Source organism: Hemibagrus wyckioides, linkage group LG12 (assembly GCF_019097595.1).
Source record: "Hemibagrus wyckioides isolate EC202008001 linkage group LG12, SWU_Hwy_1.0, whole genome shotgun sequence".
Taxonomy (NCBI): domain Eukaryota; kingdom Metazoa; phylum Chordata; class Actinopteri; order Siluriformes; family Bagridae; genus Hemibagrus; species Hemibagrus wyckioides.
This window is the reverse complement of record NC_080721.1, coordinates 5,814,603-5,833,549: the sequence shown is the minus strand read 5'-3', so window position 1 is coordinate 5,833,549 and position 18,947 is coordinate 5,814,603. Positions and strand designations below refer to the sequence as shown.

Below are 18,947 nucleotides of genomic sequence, written 5' to 3'. Positions count from 1 at the left end.
GACATACTGTACACACAGAGAGAGAGAGAGAGTGAAAGGACCGACAGACAAATAGAGAAACAGACAGACAGAGAGTGTAATCTAGTTCTAGTCACTGGTTGATGTTCGGAGCTGCAGAAGGGAAATCCGACTTGCTGGATGGACACTGAATGAATAATTCATGGAGAAAGAGCTGTGCAAGCTTTCGTTTGAACTCCCCGTCCGGGCGTCCCTCTTTCCCCTCCCTTCCCTCCCTCTTGTTCCCACACATTGAGACCGGGAGGCTCATTCAGGGCACCGCACGTTCAGAGTACTGACAGGCAAGCTGAATTTGTTTTTAGACCAGGACACAGTCTAGAATAACAAGTTTCCTTAAGGCACAGCTGCCATCAAGCTGCTATCATCACCGAAGGCAAAACATTTTCTTTTTTTTTTTTTTCTTTCTTCTTTAAAGATTGTTCCATCTGTCCCACCCTAACGTGTACGTTTCTAATGCCAGTCTGCATCGGGCTCTTTGCCAAACCTTGGGGCTGATGTTCTTTATACTAACAAACGAAATTGGCACAGCCAGCAAAATTGAGGTTTACCGTTTTTAATGGAACGCTTATGTGTCTCCTAGGTAACATCCACAAACTCGAAGAACTTGGTGAGCATATGTGTGTGTGTGTGTGTGTGTGTGTACATGATTGTAATTGTACCACAAACTCTTGCACAATCCGAAAAGTATTAAATTATTCTCTTGTGCTCTCCAGACAGTTTTATTGGTTGCCAGTTACAGATTCAGTTAAATAAGCGGTTAAAGAAACGCCATATTCACCGCCACGCTGGACTTTACGTTCAAGGACCCTTTAAAAATTTCACTCAGGGCTAAGACTCGCACATCTATACATCAGATACAATTCATCAGATTTCTTTATTCACATTCCGTCTATATCCATATGTCACTGATTTCTACATCTAGCATCTCCGTCCTCGGTCTCAGTAAAGTGTGTGTATTCTGGTCCAGTTTTTCTGAAGCACCGAGTACATTTATTATACTGTATTATAAGAGGATTATCTGGCTGCGCTGGGCGCTTCCTGATTTCAGACCGAGAAGGAAGTGTTTCCTTAGACACATAATACGCTCGTGCTGAGGCTGTGTCTTAAAAAGAGTTTTTTTTAAAAATCACATTCTCCGTATTTTTCCAGGTTTTCTTTGTATTACTAAGGAATAAACATTCAACTTTTGCACTTTATTGTACAGCTACAATGAAATATGCTTGCACTGTGAGACTGTGTGGCTTAGAGAAGTTATATTTAATGTGTGCTTGCCAAATATCTTTTTTTTATTGGTTATATACTGCGGTAATATTTTTTGTAGTGGGATAAAACAGTGTAATAAAAAGGGATCGAGCCTTTGAGATAGATAGATGGACGGACAGACGGACGGACGGACAGACAGACAGACAGACAGACAGACAGACAGACAGACAGACAGACAGATAGATAGATAGATAGATAGATAGATAGATAGATAGATAGATAGATAGACAGACAGATAGATAGATAGACAGACAGACAAATAGATAGATAGATAGATAGATAGATAGATAGATAGATAGATAGATAGATAGATAGATAGATAGATAGATAGATAGATAGACACAGACAGACAAATAGATAGATAGATAGATAGATAGATAGATAGATAGATAGATAGATAGATAGATAGATAGATAGATAGACAGACAGACAGACAAATAGATAGATAGATAGATAGATAGCTAGATAGATAGATAGATAGATAGATAGATAGATAGATAGATAGACAGACAGATAGATAGACAGACAGACAAATAGATAGATAGATAGATAGATAGATAGATAGATAGATAGATAGACAGACAGACAAATAGATAGATAGACAGACAGACAGACAAATAGATAGATAGATAGATAGATAGATAGATAGATAGATAGATAGATAGATAGATAGATAGATAGATTAAAAAATAGATTAAAAATGAAAATAAAAAATAAATAAACAAACAAATAAATAAATAAATGCATTTATTTTGATAATAATATTATAATAAGTATTTATAATGTGCAATCATGGATAAATGGTTTTCTTTGTTTTAAAACCAATCATTATTAAGAATAATTATTTTAAAGATAATTCTACATTATAATTTCTAAACTTTCACAGAATGTATAATAAATCCCCCTGCACATCAGACTGGTTAAATAACCAGTAATAAAAAATGACTACGAATACGTTACAACTGTAATTACATCATAATGACTGAGCATGTGTAGGACAGGTTGAGATTTATCCAGAGCGAAATATTACATCAGCACTAAAGAAATTCACGATTTCAAGATATTTGTCAGGGACAAAGTTTTATACTGTGTAGAAATTGCAGTGAAATGAAAGTCCAGCACACAGTGGCTTAGTGGTTAGCACTGTTGCCTCACAGCAAGAAGGTCCCAGGTTCGAACAGGCAGCCTTTCTGCGTGGAGTTTGCATGTTCTCCCCGTGCCTGTGTGGGTTTACTCCAGATACTCCAGTTTTCTCCCACAGTCCAAAAACCATGTACATTAGAGGTAAATTGGTCATTCTAATTTGCCCATAGGAATTGGTTGTCTGTCTATATGTGTGGCCCTGTGATGGACTGATGACCTGTCCAGGGTGTACCTCTGCCTTTCACCCTCTCCAGGCTCCAGCAGACCCCCCGTGGCCCTAATTAGGAATAAAGCGGGTATAGACATATAGGACTAAACTGAAGAAATTAAGTTAAGAAATAGCTTTTGGATGGTCTGAGTTGTAATTACTCATTGCTCCCAGCTCTAATAGTGAAACTAATCTATTAAAAATAATACCTGGACCAGGTGTGATGTGAGCTGAGAATTGGAGTTGGAGAAGTGGAAATATTTAGTCCATCAGAGGACTTGTCATTGCCTTTGAGCTCAGAAACGAGAGAATTACGTGGTTCTTTTAAGCGCTTTGGTTTTAGTCGCTTCGAACAAATCGGATGAGCGTTTTTATGAGTTATGACATTCAACATTTTTGTGGTGGTGAAATGCGAGACGATGAAAGGACAAGCTGGTTATTATTTTGAGTGCTAACGCTAAGGAGAATACAGAAAGATTTCATTTTTCTTGCTATTTTTTTTATATCAAGCTGTTTTCTGCTAGGTTCGACTGTGAATCGATGGAGGTTATTTAGGGTTTTACACACACACACACACACACACACACAGCGTTCAGAAACAGCAGCACGCTTATGTAATCAGTCTGAACGCGGCTGCTGTAAAACACAGTCCTTACATGCTCTTTCTAGCATTGGTTCAAGAAATAGCTTTAGTGGGAGTGGAATTCAGTAAACCCTTTAATAAAGCACCAAGTCTGTGTTGCCGTTATGCTGCGTTAGTTCTGTAGACTTGCCACGACAGGCGCAGGTAGCTGTAATGGCACAAGATCCGGTTTAAAATAAGAGAAATATGTTTATATCCACCATTAACCCAAAGGCTGTCTTGGCAGTTGAGTAGCCTGCCTCGCACCAGAAGTGCGTGTTATAGTATTTAATAGTTTTTTTCTTTGGCTAACTCACTTCACTTTTACAGAATGTAGTAGTGGAACTTCATGGTATGTCATACAAGGCGACTCCTCCTGCTCACGCGGTTGCATAAGCCTTCTCCCTGATCAAGTCGGACGAGGAATTTTACCTCAGCCAAGAAGTTAAAGTTGGAGGTGATTGGTTGGTGGGGGGATGTGAGGGGGGAGCGAATTAAAGGGAGGAAAAATGGAGACGACCAACAGAGAGAGAGAGAGAGAGAGAGAGAACACGAGTCCTCTGTATAGATGTGTTTGCATTTAAATTATGTCTAAAAAACTGACAAAAACACTACTGTTTAACTTCACTGTAGAGCAATCGTTGACAAAATGGGGTCTGGGGTCTCCTACAGCAGCTAAAAGGTCTGAGATATTCACCTTTATCATAGTTTATGATGGTTTGATGATTGGATGTGTAGTTGTATAGAGGTGGTCCTGGTTGGGCTTTGGTGGCTCAGATGGTTAATACTCTGGGCGCTTGGTTGGAAAATCAGGGATTCAACCCTGAAAGCTGCCACTGTTGGGCCCTAGACCCTTAACTCTCTCTGCTTCAGAGACGTTGTATTATAGCTGACCCTATGCTCTGACCCTAAAAAGCTAGGATATGAAGAAACTCATTCTTCAACAACTAAAGACTTGTTCATCCTTTGTTGTTGCTGGTGAGTGTACGCGTGTTGTGTCCTGTAGCTAGCACACTATTTTGCATGTGCAGGAAGCACTTCCTTCATTTTTGCCTGTGTTCTGATTGATAGTTGCCTCTGTCACAGCCACCTCATATCTCTAATGTTAAATCTAACCCATATGCCAAAGATCAGGTCTTCACAACAAGAAGCTGTGTGTTAGCTGTGTGTTAACAGACACGCACATGTCAGTGGATATATTATATATCTGTATCCCTATGGGTACTGTAATATATATATATATATATATATATATATAATATATATCTATGGCTTTCTCTAAGGGTAGAGAATATCGCTAGTATCACTACGTTCTATTTAAGGTCTATGGGGAGTGCATTTTTCAACAGCGGTTATGTAATTCAGAGAGGGAGTGCAAGACAAAGTACAATATTTTGGAGAAATTTAAAGACAAGTATTGCCTTTAAAGGCAAGAAGAACGCTGGAAGGCTGAAAAACTGAAACACATGATGGGTAGAACTTTTAACTTTTGCTTTTGCCCAATTGGACTGGGAAAATACGTTGTCTGTTTTATACCAAACGTTTCCTTAAGCCTTTCATTGGCAGTCGTATCTGTGTGTTGGCTATAGAAGCAGGACCCTTGCATAATATGACTAAAGCTTTTCCAGTTTTTGAGTTAGAATGCAGACTAAAGTTCAACGTTTACTACGATGTCACAAAGTTTCCGGCGCGGGGAAGTTAACTAACATCCAAAAACATTGGCACAGAAGCAGAAGTCGAGTGTGGGTCAAGTGTAGGTCAAGCGTGAGTCCTCTGAAAAGAGAAGACGTCCTAGCACCGCCGTGTTTATTGAAGCAGCACTTTTCCCACAGCGCAGTAACGTTCTGTGACGACGGGACAACAAATCTTGCTTCATTCTGGTTCTGCCAAAGCATTCTTCACATACTCACCTGCATGCATTATGTACATGTGCCGGGTAAAAAGTGACAAAAGCGAGCCACATCCCTGTTTTTCAGGTTTCTATGTCAACCGTAAAATGTTTACCGACTTCACGCCAACTCTTCGGGGACACATTTGTCACTGTGCAGCATCTTAGCTTTCAGTAAACAGATGGACGAGTTTCTTTTTGAAATCTTCCACGTGACTGTCGTCATGTCTCAAACTGAAGCGATAAACTCGGTTTTAGGAACATTTGCTAATCTACTGCGAGAAAATGTTATCTAGGGACATGACGATATCTTGAGTAAAGAATAAACTGTCTATAGTAGTTTCATAATGAGTGGAATATTAGTTAAATTTGGCAATTTTCAAGGTATTTTTGCTTGATGTTTGCAGCGTAGAAGATTCAGAAGCTTGGAACATAAAACAGTAGGCAAGTAAGCTACACGCTTTTATTATTATTTTTAAACTCAAGAACTAACGATAACAGGAAATAGAGATGAGCGACATGACAGTGGAATATCAATATTGTGATCGATTATGCTTTTCTAAGATATTAAGGATAAAATCATTTTAGTTATAAATTCAATGGAAGCAGCTGATTTGATGTACTTATAGATGAGTGTGGAGCGAAGGTAAGCCCGTCAGGTTCGTCTGGTCTGGTGCCATTGTATAGATAAGTACGTCACCTGTCGGTGGTTTCAGTGTTGATCGGAATATTGATTGTGATACATGTGTGCCAGAGAAAAGATTTTCATCATCATACAATATTTTTGCATACTATAATCTGAATTGATCTAGTTTTAATGCTAGTAATTCTTGTTATATTCATATTCATTATGAATAACCTTCAAGAACTAGCATTAAACTAGATCAATTCAGATTATGAATAACCCTCGAAAACTAGCATTAAACTAGATCAATTCAGATTATGAATAACCCTCGAAAACTAGCATTAAACTAGATCAATTCAGATTATGAATAACCCTCGAAAACTAGCATTAAACTAGATCAATTCAGATTATGAATAACCCTCGAAAACTAGCATTAAACTAGATCAATTCAGATTATGAATAACCCTCGAAAACTAGCATTAATCTAGAGCGATTCAGGATTTGAGAAACAGTTCCAGTTTTTTACATTGCTCTATACTGCCCCTAACTACACACACTTCCGGCTATGCTTCGTGCCGCGTTGGCGTACCATATGCATGCAGAATGTGCACATGCACACTCAAAAGCGAGTAGAAACTCGCTTAATCGCAGCGCCTTAGCACAAAAAGGTTGATTTTGTGCTAATTACTCCTGTGAGATCTTACACTGAATAGGATTTCACATGCCTATGAAATCCCTGTGGGTTTTTTTTTTTTTGGTCTTTGCCAAACGTACTTTCTAGAAGCTTTTGTCACACATTTCTTCAAAAACTTTCTGGGCCACTGCTTCTTAGCTTCGCATCGAAAGACTCCACGTGTCTGTGCTGTGCTCTACGGTTTAAAATCCGAGTAGGAAAGTAGAAAAATGTTGCCGCTCACACACTGACATTTACACTGTACACAAACACACACACACACACACACTTTACACACGCTATTCTATTTCTGTTGTATACTAGCTTGGCGTGGGGCTCAGTTCCAGCCTGTCTGGGTAGTAAAAGAAACACTCCCTACTCTTCCCAGCCAAATACAATCCACTTCGACGTTTCACTTATATATACATGAGCTTAAATATCCTTAAAATAGAACATTGAACAAAAATGTGTGAGGAATCTAAAAATAATAATAATAATAATAATAATAATAAAAATATAAAACAGCGAGGTATTTATGTATATGGTGCAGAGTGTTTTCACCCTAAAGTTGATTATTTCACCAAATCTAAATGTTTTTAATTCATTCAAGATCGCCAAACCAAAGCTCCAGCTTCATTTACAAAAGCTAAAAACATCTCCTTGCCATAGGATCACACGTTTGGTAATCTGCTTACGTAGAGCATCACCCGGGCAAGTTGCTGTGTAAGATGGTGTTTGTTAGAACAGTGCATTAATACATGAATACAATATAAACCTGAAGGATATTACAGTTTACTATACTACTTCGTCCTGGTCCACTATTCTGATCGGTTGAGCCATCATCCAAGAGTGTTTATATTTAGCATAACCGCACTGAGATTTTTCACACTGACGTGTGTGGATCACGTCGCTCATCACATACTGATCCACTTCCTCATACGAAGCTGTTAGTACATTAATGTTAGCGACATCATCGGCATCAATGACTAACCATACTTTTCAGGAACGTTAGGACTGAAGGTGAAGATGAAATGAAAGACGAGACGCACTTACTGTATAGCTATATGAGCTAGCTATACAGTAAGTGCGTCTTCTGCTAAGCAAGAATAAACAAAACGTTCAGCCATATTGTGTCTGAAATATCAATACGCCGGTAGTAATGCTTTGTTAATAGTATATAAATAAAATAAATGCAATATCGTACTCACTGTGATATTCATCACCACACTCTCGCCCATGCAATATTTCTTTCTTAATTAATCAACACTCTGTGACCAATCAGCATCGAGAATTCAACAGCACAGAACGTGGTATAGATTTAATACTCTAGAGCCTCCAGCTTCGGCGAGGATAAATAACGCTCGCACAAATAACCTCTCACTTCTTTACCTGGGAAGGGCAATGTATTATATATCTTTTAACTGTGCAGTTATTCAATAGGCACACAAGCTCAGCACTAAATCTACTCACATGTAACACAGACATCAGGGAACAAATGCAGGTCAAGTTTCACAAACACTCGCACAAAGAGAGATCTACATCAGCGCTCTGTGCCGGCACCTTCTGGTCTGCTCGGTGGTGATGGACACGCGCCAGTATTTGGTTATACGATACATCACAATATTTATCGTGCAGAATATTGTTATTGTGGATCATGTTCATGTTCCCTGGATCTAAACTTACCTTTACTGTCTTAGTAGTTTCACTAATAACTCATAATATGACCCGAATAATAGACTTTATTATTACAGACTGACAGCAGCTTGTGTATTAAACCACTGTAGGATTTTATGTTGTCTAAGACAGAAATAATTATTTAGTTTTAGAATGTGACATGCTGATTTTGTACCACTGGGGCTAAAAAGCAACCTTTTCACAACAATCCTGTTTTTGTTGTTGTTGGATATTTTTCCGATTTTCTCCCTAATTTAGTCTTGGCCATTTTCTCAGCCATCACATTCGGTCTCAGCATCATACAGCAGCTACCCCGCAGGGAAGATGAACACTTTCACTGCTTCTTTTCTAATTCTTATACTACACACTGCATCACAGGCTGGTGTAACACACATGGACGAAAGAGCACTCTGTTCTCTTCCTCATACCTGAGCTCACAGATATCCATGATTGCTTGGTTTAGCTTTGATTGACAGGACAGAGAGAAAGTTTTGCTGTCTTAGACTCTTAGACCGTAACACTGTTGTAACTCAAATTCAAATTATATACAGAACCATACACAGTATAACAAACAGTGACTGTCTTCTTCTTCTTCTTTTGGCTTTTCCTTTCAGGGGTCTCCACAGCGAATCATCTCTCTCCACCTATCCCTATCTTCTGCATCCTCAACACTTGCACCCACTAGCTTCATATCCTCATTTATTCCATCCATATACCTCCTCTTTGGTCTTCCTCTTTGCCTCCTGCCTGGCAGCTTCATGTCCAACATTCTCCTACCAATATACTCACTCTCCCTCCTCTGGACATGTCCAAACCATCTTAATCTGTCCTCCCTAACTTTGTCCCCCAAACGTCCAACATGAGCTGATGTACTCGTTCCTAATCCTGTCCAACCGTGTCACTTCCAAAGAGAACCTCAACATCTTCAGCTCTGCTACCTCCAGCTCTGACTCCTGTCTCTTCCTCAGTGACACTGCCTCTAAACCATTCAGCATGGCCGGTCTCACCACTGTCTTGTAAACCTTCCCCTTGATTCCCGCTGATATTTTTCTATGACACAGAACTCCAGACACCTTTCTCCACCCGTTCCAACCTGGGCCAATTCCAGTGACTGTCTGTGTTATAAAAATAGAAATAAAATAGACTACAAAAAATAGAATTACAAGAATAGAATCAAACTATACGGGTGTACAGGTGTGAAATATATTTTTAAAAAATGAAAAATAAAATAAAATAAAAATATATATGGATAAAATCTGTAGTAGAACCGTATTATTATTATTATTATTATTATACAAAATTTTACAATCTCTGCTGCTGTTAAAGAATTTGTTGTTAATCAAATTTTCTTTCTGAAACATGTCTTAAACGCTATAACGCTTACTTTAAACCCACCGATAGTATACCAAAATATTAAGTGTAACTCACAAGGCAGCTACCAATACGGTAACTGCAAATAGTGTAAATGTCAACTTAACCTGCTGATGGAAATATAAAGCTCTTCATAACCTCATGCTGACTTTGAGGAATGTTTCTGTTTACGCGAGTCTGTTTTCTCTACGAACCCGGATTGATTTTCTCTGACTCTTGAGTCTATCTTTAGACGCTCTTCATATTCTGGGCTGACTCTGAAGAGTGTCCCGTATTAATAGAGCGGGAAAAGAAACTGAATACACTCACGGTCTACAGTTATGAATAGACTCTAAACTCTAAACAGTTTATTGGAATGTTATGTATGATGGTGAGCAAAAAATAATAATAATTCTCCCGCTTCTCCAGAGTCCTCCATATTGTCTCTTAAACAGCAGGACTAATAGCAATAAAAGTGGCATTATAATCACTGCAGGCTTTAGCAGTGGCCTGAAAGCCGAATACAGTGGGAACAGATAGGCTTTTGTGCTCCGTGCTGTTTTCCCTTCTCTCTTCAATCCAGAACCAATTGTGAGCTATAGCCCGGAGGCCAGTAAGGCCAGAGTTACCCCTAGAAATAAGATCCTGCTTCTGTGGTCTGACGTGCCATTCAATATTTGCAAGAGAACTAAACCAGCCCTCTTGCGGTCGCTGATGGAGGTCTAGGAGAAGGTGTCAGATGCTGCAATCCTGGCATCTGTATGAGTGAGTGTTCACATATTTGCTTGTGTGTGTGTATGTGTGTGTATGGCTTAGCGACAGCTCCGTTTGAAGCTACTCCTAATCGTACATGTGTTGTGCATGTGTGTGTCTGTGGCTGCTGTGTTAGTGTAGGGTGTCAGTTAGCGTCAGATGAGAGTCGTAAGACCGAGAGACAAGGTCTCTTTGCGTCTCCAGTAGACAAAGACTTCCTTCTCTTCAGCCAGCTGTTCACGAGGGCACGGACTTTCTGCTTAGCACTGATCACTCCAAGCCAGAGACGGACAAAAATGCACACACACATACACACACATGGAATGGATACACATGTGCAGCAGCGATCAGCTGCCAGACAACCAGCTTGAGGAGAAATCCCTGGGTACAATATGCACCATTCAAAAAGAGTCCACATCTGACTCGTCTTTTTCGGAGCACACAGACTGAAGAGAGTCCTGTTTCGCCATCGCAACAATCACGGAAAGTGTGTGTGTGTGTGTGTGTGGTGCAGTGTGTTTACTGCGTCCTATTCAGGGAATCTGGTGAACCAAAAACAACTGAAAGAAATTGCGAAGGAAAACTTTAAAAATGAGGCAATGTAAATGCTTTCAGTGTTAAAGATGAAGCTTTTCTTTCTTTTCTGATTACTGAGGGCTTGTGTTTGAGGAAGAAAAAAAAACACAACGGTGTTTGCGTTACAGATGCTGGCTCTAAAAATCTTAAACCACAGCGATGTTGAGAAACGAGTAAAATTAACACGATTAGTTTTCGTACATCCAACACGATTTGGGCGTGGATTTTTATATCCTTGAATAAAATGAAGAAATAAGCCGTTAAACTTTCAATATTTTAGCTGGATTACATTAATACGTAATTATTAAATCATTAGAAACTTGTTTAAATGAAGTTTAGCATAAACAAGAAAATTACACTGGAACCTCAGCATACAAATTTAATCAGTTCTTAAGGCGAAAATTTGTATTGTGTAAAGATTTTCCCCCTAAGAAATAATGTAAATGCACATAATCCGTTCCAGACCGCCAAAAATATGACCAATATTACCAATAGCTAATGACCCAAGCTAAGCATTCCATGTCAAGGCTCCTCACAGGAAGTCGTGCCACCAAGCTTGGGCTAAAAATAGAACAGACCGCCCACGCCACCAATCTGTCAACAAATAAAAGCCAGAAAAATCACCTAGCTTTTGAACGCATGCTGAAGGCAACGTTGGTATCGTGGGTTGACTCTTTCCAAACAGCTTTGAAAAATATCGTAAAAAATTCGTAAACTTCGCTTCGCTTGGCTTTCCACTGAGCAAACAAGTTTTGAATGGCTCCCAGACGTACGCGCAACTTAGCCGGCGTTTGTTCGTTTGTATACCGAAAATGCTTCATATGCCGATGCAAATTTCTTGCAAAATTTCAATTCTTAAAACTTTTTCTAATACGTTATCATTTCTATAGCAACAGCTCGATCATATTTATTTGTGTGGTGCGTTCACAACATGAACAGATCTAAAACGTGTGTTGCTGTATTTTGTATAGGGTTTTATTTTGAGTAGACATTTATTTAGCATTTTCAGAAGGAGTCTCCAGTGCCAGGGTTCTCTAACATTCAGAGGCGAAGCTGTGACTTTGTAGTTAGCTAGAGAAGCTAGATAGTTTAATGATTGTTTACGGTTTTCACAAAGTGTTACATGGACATTCTAAAATATTAAACGTAGCATTAAAAATGCTTGAGATGTTTGATTTAATGGCCGCAAGTCTCCAGTCGCTGTATTATAAAGTTGCAAGGAGGTGATTCCTACTTCTGGTTGCCATAGTGATAACGTTTATCAGCACAACTAGCGTTCCAAATCAGTTTTCTTGCTAAAATGAGTCGTTCTTGAGGGAGATTTAGGTGTTTGTGTGTAAAATTCAGAAGTGTTTAGCTGCATCATATCATATGAGATGAATGAGAAGCAGTGTGTGCTGCTTGTCTCGGATCACGTGCCCTCTACAGTCTTTACTCCCGTTGGTAGTCGCTGCACTTCTTGCATAAAGTTCAGCTTATCGCTATAGTGGACACGCCCACATGTAGTCGCTAATGGTTGATTGGTCAAGAAAACTTGCATGTGAATCATCTTGGAGGTGGAAATGCATCAAAAAACAACCTTGATGTTGATTATTTTCCAATATTTTCTCTAACAGCTCACCATTTCCTGTTGTTTTACTAGTTACTAAGTAAATTACTGTTAATTAAGTAAACAGTTTCACCCGTTTAAGCAAAAACATTTTAGCCAATCGGATTATATTCATTCATTACGATTTGCATCCATTTACATAACGCATAACCAGTGTTATGTGAAACAGTGAAAATATACTTTTCTCATCATTTGCGTTAATCTTTTTGGCGGAAAATAAGAAAGAACTGACAACCTGTAGCTTTGTTTTTCCCAATTAAATAATTCACAGAAAAAAGACTGCTTGGGTTGAAAACAGGAAAACAAGGCTTCATTTTCTCCTGCTGCGTGTTAAAGTAAAAATCTAATCTAACCAAATATCATCGGAATGAATGAGCTGTCAGATTTCCCATTCCGGTTGAAAGGAGTAAACTGTTCTATCAAACTCAATTTCTCCAACTGGGTTAAAACTGTCTATTATGTCTTTAATCCTTTTACGCCAGTACACTGGTGTTCGGATAATCGAGTTATCGGATATTTTCGATCAGTATAAACACATAGATTATTTTATGGCTGCAAGTCTGATATAAAATGAGTCAGGACACTTTTGGCTTTCAGAGTAAGATGTTTCAGTAGATGAAGATTATTTTTGTTTTCACTGCTCAGTTACTCTTCGTCATAATCCGACTCTTCACACTGTCCACTCCTAAACCCTGGACTAACCTACTTATTTCCATATTTGCACCATCAGCAACCAATACTTTATAAACACAGTGGTTTCAATCACAGGTTGTCTCCTGCTTTCACCTCAGTGAGGAACAATACCTTTTTCTGTTATTTTTTTGGTCGTGTTGACCAGTCATTTCAATATCCAACCTCTTGGTAGGTTCCTCCTGTGTTTTGGGATTTCCTCCAGGTGCTCTGGTTTCCTCCTCCAGTCTAAAGACAGCCTCCAGTCTGTAGGCTGATTGCTATGACTAAATTGTCCATCGTGTGTGATTGTGACCTGTGATGATCCCCCACCTTGTTCCTCGAGTCTCCAGAGATAAACTCCGGGAGCTTTGTGTAGAATAAACACTAAAGAAAATAGGTTGGATTTAACTGTCAATTTTTTACAGATTTATTTCCATTTTTATTGTGGTGCTCCGTGTTTGTTAGCAAAATTATATAATCCTTCGTATAGGATTATGGTGTACTACAGGTATATTGAAATATCTTCCAGAATTATGATATTTTTGTCATGTCTCACTGTGTGTTTATTTGTCATGCTGTGTACACTCGTAGAGCGTTCCTGACTCACGTCATATGAGAGACGAACGTCGATTAATTTTTGTTTTTGGGTATTAATCCAGTGTACGCTCGTCTGATTTAGCTTTTCCTGCCTTAAAAAGCTAATATTTTATTCAACTAAACATTTTTCTCATTCAGAAAAAATGACTGAAATAAAATCAGCTAACCTAGCTCAGCGTTTAAGCTGAAAAGCTAAAACAGAATATGTAGCATGTTGCGTGCTAGCAAGAGAACAGTTTTGGCTTCACACTCTCTCCTGGTGACTGTTTATCAGTTTCAGACAGGGATGTGAAGGTGTGAAGCTAAAAGCACTCTTACACTGTGCTAGCATGTCCCGTACGACATATTCTAGCCAAAGCTAATTCATCAGAGCCGTCTCATTTGTCTTTGTTTGTCATATCTCACACCCCTGCTGTGTGTTAATTTGTCATCGTAGAGCGTTCCTGACTTGTTGACCTGTCATGTTGTAATTGTGAACAGAAAAAAGTGTTCCAGTTATTTAGTGTTGCTTGGAATCAAAGCTTCCCAAAGCCAGAGTTGACTTCCCAGAAAAATATACAAGCTTCTGAACTGAACCCATTCAACATTTAAACGATTAAACACTCCTTCTGTGAAATATTGCTTGTAACTCAGAGGGACTTGAGTCACTAGACATTAAGCCATGTTTGATTTATTGATTGTAGGTCTTCCACACCAGACAGGGTTGGACGGGTGACAAGCTGGTTTTGTGTGTTTATTTGGATTTTTGCGTGGGCCGGCGTGGATTTGCATGATTAGAGCTTTTCTGATGTGTGGTTTTGGAGAGCAGAAGAGAGGTGTGAGGTCTGCGGTGAGCCTGAAACACAAACCTCTCAGTAAAACAAACTGTGGAAGGAACCCGCGAGCGACGCTGCCGACGTTGCGGCCGTGATTAAACAATTCCTGAAACGCATTTGCAGAGTGTTAACCTCATGATGACACCAGGAACCTCTGCTTTTGCATTTCGTACATCTCGCCGCAGCTCATTTCTTTACTCGCTGTCTTTCTGCCTTCTCCAACATGATCTAGACTCTCATTTATTTTTTGGCCTCCTTGATTCCTTCCGCCTTAAACCACGGATCTGGATTTCAGTCAACGGCTGCCATCTTTAAGGCTGTACCAAATGATAATGTGGATTTGGATCTTTTAGGCTACAATAAATGATAAGATCTTTAAAGCTGTATCAAAAGAAAAGATGGATCTGGATCTTTATGGCTGTACCAAATGATAAGATGGATCTGGATCTTTTAGTCTATAGCATTTAATAAGATTGATCTGGATCTTCTGTACCAAATTATAAGATGGATCTGGATCTTTAAAGCTGTACTAAAAGATAAGATGGATCTGGATCTTTAAAGCTGTATTAAAAGATAAGATGGATCTGGATCTTTTAGGCTGGTCCAATTGATAAGATGGATCTGGATCTTTTAGTCTATAGCATTTAATAAGATTGATCTGGATCTTCTGTACCAAATTATAAGATGGATCTGGATCTTTAAAGCTGTATTAAAAGATAAGATGGATCTGGATCTTTAAAGCTGTATTAAAAGATAAGATGGATCTGGATCTTTTAGGCTGGTCCAAATGATAAGATGGATCTGGATCTTTTAGGCTGGTCCAAATGATAAGATGGATCTTGATCTTTTAGGCTGGTCCAAATGATAAGATGGATCTTGATCTTTTAGGCTGGTCCAAATGATAAGATGGATCTGGATCTTTTAGGCTGTACCAAATGATAAGGAGGATCTGGATCTTTTAGGCTGCACTAAATGATAAGATGGATCTGGATCGTTATGGCTCTACCAACTGATAAGATGGATCTGGATCTTTTAGGCTATAGCATATAATAAGAATGATCTGGATCTTCTGTACCAAATTATAAGATGGATCTTGATCTTTTAGGCTGGTCCAAATGATAAGATGGATCTGGATCTTTTGTGCCAAATGATAAGATGGATCTGGATCTTTTAGGCTGGTCCAAATGATAAGATGGGTCTGAATCTTTTAGGCTATAGCATATAATAAGATTGATCTGGATCTTCTGTACCAAATTATAAGACGGATCTGGATCTTTAAAGCTGTAATAAATGATAAGACGGATCTGGATCTTTAAGGCTGTACTAAATGATAAGAGGCGGTAGGAGGAGTCATGGAGAGACGAGATAGGAGACAGAAAGTGAGGACACTGAGGCATTTCTGACTCTGGAGGATTTGTTGTATTACGTGACGCAAGAGCGTGGTGTAAATGCTCCAACTCGAATTGCGATAATACAATAACACAAGTACTCTTAATTAAAACTTTAAAAAAAGGGGCAAAAGAAATTGTGTGTGTGTGTATGTGTGTGTGTGTGTGTGTGTGTGTGTGTGTAGGTGAAAACACTTTTATATTATCCATTACTTTCCCAATTCTTGCATGAAACCTTAATTAACATGCCTTGCTTTTTAAAACAGAAAAGTCAAAGCGTGCTTCCGCTCAAACACCAGCACTTAACCGTGTCACGTGCGTGTGCAATAATGTTTTGATTAAGGGTAATTTAGTGTGTAATCACTGTACTGCATAATACAGCCGGGAACACGATGAGCAAGTTGTATAAACTCGTTTTAAAGTGCCTCTTCGGTGAACGGCTCATTGGGTAAATATGTTTGTTCTTGTTTGTCCTCGTTTCCTTTTCTCGCATCTGTTCTCTTTAATTAGTTATTTCTTTTATTACACAACCAACTAGTGTGAGATAATCAGGGACAAATTTGAGGCCAGGAAGAGAAAGAAAAAAAAACGGGCACGGAAAACGTCGATTTCAAGAGGAACTTCGATTAATGCTTGTTTTTTTTGTTTGTTTTTTTTGCAAGGCAAATTGCGTATTAAACAAGTGTACCCTTAAGGGCGTTGACTGATTTAGCTTTTCCTGCCTTAAAAAGAGAATTCAGTCAGAATGTACCGATGTAGCAATAATTCAGTAGATCCACATGTTTGTGATTATATTGCTTTTACACAAACTGAAATTATTTCTGAGTGACATTTTGGACCCAAGACCTCTTTCAGATCTTTTTCATTGGAATCAGCTAAGAACACAGCTAATGTGGCTAACTTAGCTCAGTACGTGTTGTCAAGAAGACTAAAAAAGCTAAAGCAGAATAAGTAGCATGTTGTGCTTCCCGCTAGCAAGGTAACAGTTTTGGCTTCACACACTCTCCTGGTGACTGTTTATCAGTTTCAGACAGGGATGTGAAGGTGTGATGCTAAAAGCACTCTTAGACTGTGCTAGCATGTCATGTACGACGTATTCTAGCCGAAGCTAATTCATCAGAGCTGTGTAATTTGTCCGAGGCGAGCTGTGTTTCCTTTTCCATAACCAATAAGTCAGCAGAGACGATGTAGATGCAACTGTATTGTGTGTCTCCTGTGTAGTTTAATATTGTTTTAGTGTTTTTATTAGTGTTTGCTTAGAGGACTGCTGTGTTCTTTAGGTTGAGCATCTAATTGTACAGTGTCACTTTTATGCTATAAAGGTGTTCATGCTGGAAGTTATGAAGCGTGACGCTAAAGTTCAACAAGGTTCAGTTACTGCTAAACATATAATGTCTTTTATCCATCCATTTCCTATACCCGCTTTATTCCTAATTAGGGTCACGGGGATCTGCTGGAGCCTATGCCAGCACACATTGGGCAAAAGGCAGGGGTACACCCTGGACAGGTCGCCAGTCCATCACAGGGCCACACATATAGACAGACAACCACACACACACACTCACTCCTATGGGCAATTTTAAAAAAGATCCATTTACAGTTCAAGTCCCTGTACATGTTGTTACCATAGAAACTAACAAGTATTAGAACAAGTGCATTAATCTAAACCTTGTAGTTGCAACCTTCATGTATTTTGTGATATCATATACAGTACAGAAAAAAAAAAAGACCGACACCTTCTGTCCAATCAGAACTGAGAAGAGCACTGTGGAAAACGATAACGCAAGCGATAACGCTCGATGGATGACGTGATATTTATATATTTATAATACAGCGGCCAGGTTTTGGCAGGGCGGAGGTGACTTGGTGTGTGAACGGTAAACAGATCGTGTGTAATGAAAGAGCAAGGGGTGTTAGCTGCTGCATACGGCTATTTTAAGCCCTCCGAAACGGCTTCATGGAGAACGACAGCAGTTTCAGACGGAGGTAAAGGTCATACAAGGACACGACACCCGAGCCAATGCAGTACTAGAGTATACAGTTTGATCTGCAGTGTCTTAGCACGTTTTTAAGTATAGACGTTACTGTACACTATCAGCACTGTTCAGTTTGTTTTAATCTAGAGGAGGCATGTTTGAGCAGCATGTGTGTGTTCGAGATAAAGGCGCCCCCAGTCTGAGCTGCTATATCAGAGAGCTTATTTTGGGTGAATTTGAACAAGACAGCTAATGTATAGGACGTACAATTATTTATTATTATAAAATAGCGGCCAATGTGCTCAAATGTTTCCGTAGGCCCGAAAGGAACCAAACAAATTCCTGCCAAAAACGTTTTATCACCTTGATTTTCGCATGTATATGTTGTATATCTTAAATCAGCACATTCACAGGAGATCTCTCACATCTACATTTACATCCAGTGACCGCTACAAATGACAAAATGCTGACGAAATTAAAGAAAGGAAAAAGAGCGTTGTGCACTGAATTTCCCCACCAATGCAGCTCAGCCACTGCGGCTGTTCGGCTACCATATAAACAGACACTCAAACTCTTCCTTCTTTTATACAGAGCCATTGTTTTGTCTTGGTTTTAGTTTTATTTGTCTACAAAATCTCTCAATTTTTCGTGTGCAGTCGAAGTAAATAAACGATTTTAAAAACGATAAACGAGGACTGTTAAGCGATCCTGACCTTCATGAGGTTTCTGATATGTAAATTCATTCTAAACTCATATAGAATACAAATATTTTTCCAAACTAGCTGGATTGTCTTGTGTAAAATACTCCTGCCGACAATTTTCAAATGAATTCGTTTGCATCCAATTTGATGAGGTTTGATAAAAGTGTAAATCATGCTGAAGTGAAGAGCTAATACTTGCTCGCTCACTCATTAAACTTTTCTTTAATGCACTTGTGGTTTTAATTTACCTTTAATTGACTTTTTTTTCTCACTTTATTGAATTTTTTGTCTGAACTGAATATAAAGCAAGCTTTTGCATGGCTAATCTTCTCAAGTAAATACGTTTGTTTATCTCTTGCTATTTTTTGTGTGTGTGTGTGTGTGTGTGTGTGTAGA

The 18,947-nt window shown here is 38.9% G+C and overlaps 1 protein-coding gene across 3 annotated transcripts in view; it reads left to right on the top strand.

Annotated features, from left to right (window-relative positions):
• thrb (thyroid hormone receptor beta) overlaps positions 1-18,947 on the top strand; it is a 132,276-nt gene that overhangs the window by 30,030 nt on the left and 83,299 nt on the right. Inside the window, exon 2 of one of the 3 annotated variants that reach the window (XM_058404560.1) lies at positions 599-625. The exons of the other annotated variants lie outside the window; for them this stretch is intronic. The gene's annotated coding sequence lies outside the window, so the exon portion shown is untranslated. The remainder of the gene's footprint in view (positions 1-598; positions 626-18,947) is intronic. 3 annotated transcript variants of the gene reach the window in all.